Genomic DNA, 8820 nt, shown 5'->3' on the forward strand with positions numbered 1-8820 from the left:
TGTTATTATGTGCATTTATGGATATAAAGTTGAAAACACCATTTGCTTATGTCAAGGAGAACAGGCTATGTTCTGCTTTAGGAAATAATGAGCCCAGGTGCTCCTTTAATAAAGTTACTGTGCATTCAGCTCAGCTGAGTATAAGCATATAGTTAAGGCTATGTATACAATAAAGAGAAGAATTGAGGCAATTATTTGGATAAATCAGGAAAACAAACTTCTAAAGAGAACATTTTATGGGTCTAAATACTTTTTCTCCACATTATATTCTGATATATTTTACCACACAATAGTTCATTTTCCGCTTCACTCTACCTGTGTGAAATATACAGATAATAAATTTCTTATGGGATAAGAAATATTGATAGAATAATAACTTTCTCTATCAAAGCACATCTGCTTTTCTGGGGAAAATCAAAATCAATATCCCCTTAGAAATCAATTGCCAAAGTGCCTAATTCAAGGAAAGAAGCTCTCTAATTTTTTTTAGTTACATGAAATTATCAAAGGGAGAAAACTCTTTTTCGGCTGAAGGATTTTTAGGTTTAGAGAATGAACCTCCTTAGCTACATTCTCAGCTGTGATCATTGTGGAACAAGCAAGAGAGACCAAACCATCTTGGAGACTGGCAGAAACATACTGAATTTACAGAGAGCCACTTTTTCACTCCAAAGAGTACCTTATTAGATATTTAGGGCTATTTTAAAATGCATGAAATGTACGCACTCTTAACTGACCACAGAAGAGTCATTCGTATTTCCACTGGAACTAGCAAGTAATTTTGTGAGTGAGTTTGTACATACTATATAGTTCTTAACATACGAGTGAAAATTGGAGTTCACTGATGAATGAGCATAAAAACCAATGAAGACTTTGAAAAGATATTGTAGAAATGTAGTAAGTCAACATCTCTTAAAGGCATATTACATGAGAACCATTAATCTGTTCCAGTAGAAAATCCCAATTTTTAGACGAGGAAAAAAATCCAAGCCAAGCATGAGACAAAGGAAAAACCCACAGACAAAGCTATGTATCTTTTAATATAGAATGTCAGGTAAAATGAGAAAGGGTGTGCAAAATAAAGATCAGTTTATGCTCTCAGAATTTAAAGGAAAAAAAAAGACGAGTACCGTAAGTAACAAAATGTGACAATTCCCTTAGGAAGAGTTAATAAAAAGTTAAGAAAAATAGAAGTCCCACTACTTAATTAAACAAACATCAGTAACAGCAGGATTATTTCTGCCACTGATTTTCTTCCTTCCTTTCTTGTTTCAGAAATTATTTGATTAAAAGAAGGGGAAAATTAGTTTGCTAGAAGTTATTTATATCACACAAATGAAGGCACAAATACTAGGACTCCAGAGTGGATGAGTGAAGGCATGGTGAATATCTGGTGATTTTGGCATGAACAAAAACTGACCCTGAAACACAGTTGAAGATCTAGTGCTATTTTGTGTTTACAGTTGCACACCTAAGTGACTAACTCAGGGTTAAAAATCTTTAAGGTCCATAAAAATCTTTTCTTTCTTACTTTCTAGCAATAAAATATACTTATCAAAACTTGCTAGCTAATCTGTGCAAATGTATACTTCTCACTGATGCAAAAAATATGTAGGAAAATAAACCCTAAAAGCCCTGCTTTTCATAATGTTCAAATGATCCTATACAGAGTCAGCTTCTGAAGAACTTTCCAGATATGAATTGGAGAGACAAACCAAAATCTGGGATCCAAAGGATATAAGGACAGCTGTGCCCCTGTAGGACGCACTTTTGAATTTGTTGATGAAAGCTTAAATGGAGTTTACTTTCTAATAGCTGATCACAGGTAAGCTCCGTGTCCTTAGGAGAATTTAGGGCCAACAGGCCATGCTTTGACAGAAAATACCCTTGGACCATACTTTAGAATCCTCTGCTGTAAGTATATCACACATATATGATTTGGCTAGATTAGCACTGACTCAATTGCCACTAATAATTATATATAGTCTTAGGAAAAAAGGATTATCACGGAAATCACTGGGTATAATATTCATTTTAAACTATCTCAGGAAGGAATTATACACATTTGCTCAAAAACTATTAGTTTAAAATCTCTGTAGATTTTTTTTTTTACATCTCTGCTTGTGAAAAAAAATGTCATTGTGATTGTATCTTCCTTGGAATCAAATATTCTAGAATATGAAGTCATTCAAAACTAGACTGTGGAAAGAACCAGATTAAAAGCAGGGCAGTGAGGTCACCAATTGCTGTTCTTCTCTCCCAAGTTTGTTTAAATTACTAAATATATCAGCAGCTGACAATTATTCCACATCAGAAGCGTCATTGTCAGAAAGATGATAGTTACTTCCCTTCACCCGAATATATTCAATATATCTCCCTTCATCAGAATCTGAAGCACCACATGTACATAGCCTGTTGTCAAAGAGTGATTCAATTTCCTCTAATTTTTTCCCTTTGGTCTCAGGAAGACAGCCGTAGATGAAAAGGAGACCCACAGCAGCGAATCCAGCATAGAGGAAGAAGGCTCCTGCAATGGGAAATAATATATATGTATAGGTTTACATTGGAAACGGTACTTGATTTTAACGGGTCAATCATGCATGACTGTGGTCTGAGCTGGAACCAAAAAATTGCTTCCAGCCTCGTTTATTCTAATTGTTCTAATGCTGTGAATATAATGCAATTTGTCTTTCTAAACTCAAGTCGTGTAATCACACTCAAGAAGAATGACAGACCAGGCTCAGATGTAACTTCTGCTTTGAAGTCTTTCCTCACTTCCCTGGTTAGAGTTAATTGTGTTTCCACAAAACTCTGCTGAGGCAAAGTGGTATATAACAACCAAGAAGTATTATAATTAGGTAAATATATTTGTCTGTCTTGTCTACTAGACTTGAGGCACTTTGAGGGAGAAATTTCCTTCTCATTTGTCTTGTATTTCCAGAACCACATTCAATGACGATATTGCTGAATTCATGGGTCAATGCCCAAAGTCTGGAAGTCAACTTTGAATTTTCTCTTACTCTCCCACCCAATACCCACTCTGTTAGAAAATCCCGTTGGATCTACCTTCAATCACAATCCAAAGATGACCACCTCTCACCATTCCTGGATATCTCTGGTCTTAAAAGACAAATAGCTGGAGAAAGGATATCAGATTGGGAGTTGGAAGATCTGGCTTAAGTCTTGCTATGTGGCTTCTAGACAGTCATTTAACCTCCTCCCTGGACCTCAGTTTCCTCATTAAGTAAAATCATTTCTCAGCTCCTATTTAAATTTATGGTTTAAATTATAATTCTGTTAAGTTTTACAACCCAAATCAGGACTGGTATAGGAAAGATGGTTATGAGACGCTTGAGGAGACCAGCAAAAGTGGTCTCCTCAATGACAGAGTCTATGGCTTGTCTTTGGGTTCCTAGTACAGTGCAGACACATTGGAGTGTTTAGAGAATGAATGTTCTCTTGTTGACTGCCAGATGGAACTCACTGGGTAGCAGATCTGAAATAAAGGGCTATACTAGACGTCATGAAGACATATTTGAAAGTCAAGCTATAAGCTAAATAGTACAGCAATTAAAGAACTGAATAGTATTTCTCAGTTCTGCTGAATCATTACAGAATGTGGAAAAACATTACTAAAACTACTTTCTTAAAGTAGTTTTTATGCCTATAAAGTAGTTTAGTAGGCCTATAAGTAACCATTTCAGTACTATCCACAGAAACATTTCTTGGGAAGACTCAAGGAAAACTAGAGAGGAAAAGTGCTGCTGAATTGGCCACTCCAAAGAATCTGCTCTTTGGAATGAGGAGCCATGAGAAAATAAAAGGGAAACAGAGGTAAACTATGAGACATTAGGAAAAATATGAAAGGGTTGACTAAACCAAGACATAATTTGTTAGATTAAATCATCAGAAGCTACATAATTCTTAAGGAGTGGGACCTGCATAAATCAAATCCTTTCTTTAATAAAAGTACAATTCCATTTACAAATATAAATAAATAAAATTACTTCATTTCAGTTTGGTTTACATTAAACACTTACTACAAGTTTATATATTTTTATGTCTTATACTTGATAATCAGAAAATAATAATAGGTCATCTGGAATGAATAGCTGAGTGTTATAGTGAGAGAAAGGCACCATGTCTCTGTAGACAGTGTAGGTCTGAAAGTCACAAAGTGATGCGCTGAATCCTTGAGCAGTTTCTTGAATTGTCTTGACCTTGTTTCCTGATCTGACAGGGAAAATAAATTCTGCCTGGCTAAACTGCAAAGAATAGAAAAAATGTATGCTACATTCCTATTAGAATTTTGGATGTTAGTTGCTCAAAAGAGTGATAGACAGCATTATTAAGTTTTACTAAATGACTAGGGAAGAATAGTTGCTAGTAAGATCAGCATGCCTAATAAATTGGTAATGTTTTCATCTAAAGGGTGATACTGATAAGCTAGCTCTTGGAGAATGTGGAATTTTGAGAAAAAAATGATAGGAGATGAAATTCTGTGTTCTGAATACAGATAAGCAAAATTGTGGACATAAGAAGAGAAACGGAATCTTCTGTGGGGAGGGGCAAAGAAAGGATGGCAATCATGTTGATAATACAGAAAAAAAATAAGTGCAGAGGGTAAAACATTTTAGACCAAATCAGGACGCTAAACTCTAAAATATCTAACAGAGTAAATATAGTCTATAGTCTGGCTTTATAAAATATAATGTTGAGAAATATTCATCATCTTTCACAATTTAGGTACAGTGGCATGATTAGAAGTAACAAATCAAATCTGTTAGCACTAAATTCATACAGTCAAAAACAATTAGATGGATTACAAAGATTCTTAAAGGCCATGAAGTTTCTTGTGTGTGAACCACATTCCCAAAGCCAAATTAAGGAAATTCTATTCCTTTTATAAAAATCTGAGTAATCTAAAGAAGGCAAATGCCAAAATTGCGTATATGGGCTTCACTGGTGAGACCTGTGGTTAAGCCACAGAGGCGAGGTGTAGGCAGGCCTGGGAGGCTGTGACCTGCTCCATGTAATGGGCAAGTCAATTATGTAACTCACTTTCTTAATTATGCCCCCTTGGAATGAAAATGAAAAAAATGTAACAAGCCTGTCAGGATTGTTAAAGAGTGCAGATATTCCTCATCTTTATTCTAAAGGAAATAAATCTTATTAGAATCCTATATTAAGTTTCAGATTAAAACAAATATTTAATTGAATCATATAAAATGAGGAATTAAAGACCATGTTTGATTGAATTTCAGTACTTCAACACAGGAACTTTAATAATAATGCTCATCAAGGGATCTATTTAGTCACATGTGTTATAAATAAAGTGATATACTGGTGACATTTTAATGATAACTTTTAGTAATAAACATTACTGAATGGGGTCCAAGGCAGACCTTTCTAGGCAGTATAGTTTAGGAAGGAATCAAAACCTGAGGTCTTCAGAATGGCCGTCATCAAAAAGTCCACAAAGAATAAATGCTGGAGAGGGTGTGGAGAAAAGGGAACCCTCCTGTACTGTTGGTGGGAATGTAAATTGATACAGCCACTATGGAGAACAGTATGGAGGTTCCTTAAAAAACTAAAAATAGAACTACCACGCGACCCAGCAATCCCACTACTGGGCATATACCCTGAGAAAACCATAATTCAAAAAACATCATGTACCACAATGTGCATTGCAGCACTATTTACAATAGCCAGGACATGGAAGCAACCTAAGTGTCCATCGACAGATGAATGGATAAAGAAGATGTGGCACATATATACAATGGAATATTACTCAGCCATAAAAAGAAACGTAATTGAGTTATTTGTAGTGAGGTGGATGGACCTACAGTCTGTCAAACAGAGTTTAGTAAGTCAGAAAGAAAAAAACAAATACTGCATGCTAATACATATATATGGAATCTAAAAAAAAAAAAGGTTCTAAAGAACCTAGGGGCAGGACAGGAATAAAGACAGAGACATAGAGAATGGACTTGAGGACACGGGGAGGGGGAAGGGTAAGCTGGGACGAAGTGAGAGAGTGGCATGGACATATATACACTACCAAATGTAGAATGGATGGCTGGTGGGAAGCAGCTGCATAGCACAGGGAGATCAGCTCGGTGCTTTGTAATCACCTACAGGGTTGGGATAGGGAGAATGGGAGGGAGACGTGAGAGGGAGGGGATATGGGGATATGTGTATACATATGGCTGATTCACTTTGTTATACAGCAGAAGATAACACACCATTGTAGAGCAATTATACTCCAATAAAGATGTTGGAAAACAAAAATAACTTGAGGTCTTATGAAACAATAAGAAAGGAAGTAAAAGAAGACATGAATATTTCCAGAGAAATACATCATTATGGTGCATATTTGTTAAATCAGGAATATAAACATATACCTTACATAAATCAGTAACCTATAGATTAAAATATAGAGCAATAAATAGGGAAAATCTAACCTGAGCTGAGATACTGTTCCACTAGTGAGGACCTAATGGACAGTGTGCTGACCTGATAGAAGCTTGGCTTAATGCAAAGCAAAAAGCTTCTTCCAAGGAGATATTTCTGAAAGAAGCCTGGCTATGCCATATTTAAATTTTGCTTCTGTTGCCTCATGTTTTTCTGACAGAATTCATTCAAGGAAGAGGTGCTTTGCTATCAAAAGTCTTACCACATAGACTTTTATTATTTGGTCTATGACTTTCTATTAAAAAATGCTTTCTCAAGATATTAGTCTATATTTAGGTCTTCATATATTTAAGTGTTCTCAAGAATCAGAAAATATGGATAAATATTGTGTTCATATTTATGCTGTTAGGAAGATAAGCTTACAAATTTATGTAAAACATTTTAATTGCCAAATGGGATAAGGCTGAATATACTAAATATATATCCAGTTTAAAATGCCAGCGCATTCCCTTTCCAAGAAAATAAATATTTCTAAATGTCCCTAATGGTGATCAGCAGAGAGAGGAGTTTTATAAAGATAAAAAAAGCATTAGATAAATAGTTTTAAATAAAAGTAAATATCAATTCAGCATGTTCAGAAGACAGGAGGAATAGACTTTTATAATGTTTCCTCATATTCACCATTCATCTAAAAGTTCATCCGTGTAATTATTCATTTGACAAATACTTCTGAGTGCTTATTAAGTGAATAGGATGCCCTGGAGGGCACTGGGAATATAATGGTGAACAAAGCATAATCTGGCCTAAGCTCAAGGGATTTATGGTCCAGTAGTGAGGGCTTGGGTAGGGGAGCTGACAAATAAACCTGTTCTTACAAAAAGGAATTATAATTAGCCAGAACATGGGATGGGGTGAGATGAGGTGATAGGGGAGGGGATCAGAGAATGGACTAAGCAATAGGCATTCAATATACAATCACAGAGGCTCATGAGAAGATTAGAATGAAAACCTCCTATTTCATCATTTAGAATCCAATCACAGCTATAAACTCATACAGTGAAGAAATCCTCTTGCTAAAAAGCCAAAATCATTTCATTTTAGCAAAGATAAACTTGAAGTAGCTTCCCAAAGTTTCTTCCTAACTCAGTCACTTCTCTAGATTGTTTTCTTCGAGTTACGGTCTCCACACATTTTCACTTGAACACTTCTGCCACATTTATAGTTTTGGCAGTGGTAAGCACTGGCCTCAGTGGATCCTGAAATGCTTTGGCCTGAACAGCACAGACGACAGAGCGGAAGGCATAACTCATAGCACAGAATTTGGGGGAGCTACTTTAACCCTACTTCCACTCTTGGATACCACTCCATCCCTGTTATGAGACATCTTCAAGCATTAGCCCTAGACTCCTGCAGTTTTCTACCATTCTCTGTTTATGTTTTTTCATTAAACTAAAGGCCTTGCTGTGAAGATTTCCAACTGGGGAGATAGCTGGGAGATGTCTGGGTCTGAAGTGTAGGTGGGTGGGTGAAGGCTATAAGCAATACTGCTTAGGAAAGGAGAGTTCCTCTTATCTTTTCCCAGAAACATTGCCAAGGACTGTGGGGAATAAGAAAGCCATATAGAGAATTTATAATAGCAAAAATATAACCATCTAATCTTTCAATCACAAATGATAGCATATCTAAAAATAGAGTAGGAAAATAAAAATGAAACTATAGCTGGAAAAAATATTCTCTTACCATAGTATGTAAGATACTCTGCTGTGTGTAAAAATGTCAATGAAACCAGAACATTGAAAATCCAGTTTATTCCAGATGAACATGCATTTCCTGTACTTCTTGCCCAAAGGGGATATATTTCAGAATTCACAGTCCAAGGCATTGGTCCCATTCCTGAGAAATACAAAATGAATTTCAGTAAATGTAGTAAGTAATTTAAAAGGGTTTTTCTCCTCTAAATAGAGACAGTTTAATTAACATAACAATAATAACAACAAAGCCTTTGTTTACCAGGTGCGAAGAAAACAAGATATAAAATAAGGCCCAGAAGTGCAGTCCAGGAGTATGGAGTAGGGCAGAAATTGTAAGCCCAAAATACTTCTTCTGTTTTGAATTTGGTTTCATTTTCACACCTGAAAAATAATGCAATATAAATATAAACTTAGGGTTTTAGAGTATAGTTGCAGAAATTCGGTGTGATCATCTAGAAGGTATTTGGAAGTTCCTTAATCTCATTAAGGAAAAGAATCCAACATGTTTCTCTTGAAAAAAAATTTAAATAGGAGGATTAGATATGTAAGCTGACATAAAACTTTTTAGAGCTGAATATAATTCAAGAACAACACATTGTGCATTCAACTCAACAGCAAAAAAACAATCTGAGTGAAAAATGGGCAGAGGATCTGA

At 35.6% G+C, this 8820-nt stretch overlaps 1 long non-coding RNA gene across 1 annotated transcript; it reads right to left on the reverse strand.

Annotated features, from left to right (window-relative positions):
- Positions 1–1706: 1706 nt before the first annotated feature.
- Positions 1707–8513, reverse strand: LOC309968454. The gene is made up of 3 exons (XR_014326573.1): positions 8425–8513; positions 8155–8307; positions 1707–2527 (listed from the first exon to the last, which is right to left on the reverse strand). It is a non-coding gene; the product is annotated as an uncharacterized lncRNA (long non-coding RNA).
- Between the last annotated feature and the right edge of the window lie 307 nt (positions 8514–8820).

The sequence above is a fragment of the Leucopleurus acutus genome (assembly GCF_964270905.1).
Source record: "Leucopleurus acutus genome assembly, chromosome: 11".
In the NCBI taxonomy this organism is placed as follows: Eukaryota; Metazoa; Chordata; class Mammalia; order Artiodactyla; family Delphinidae; genus Leucopleurus; species Leucopleurus acutus.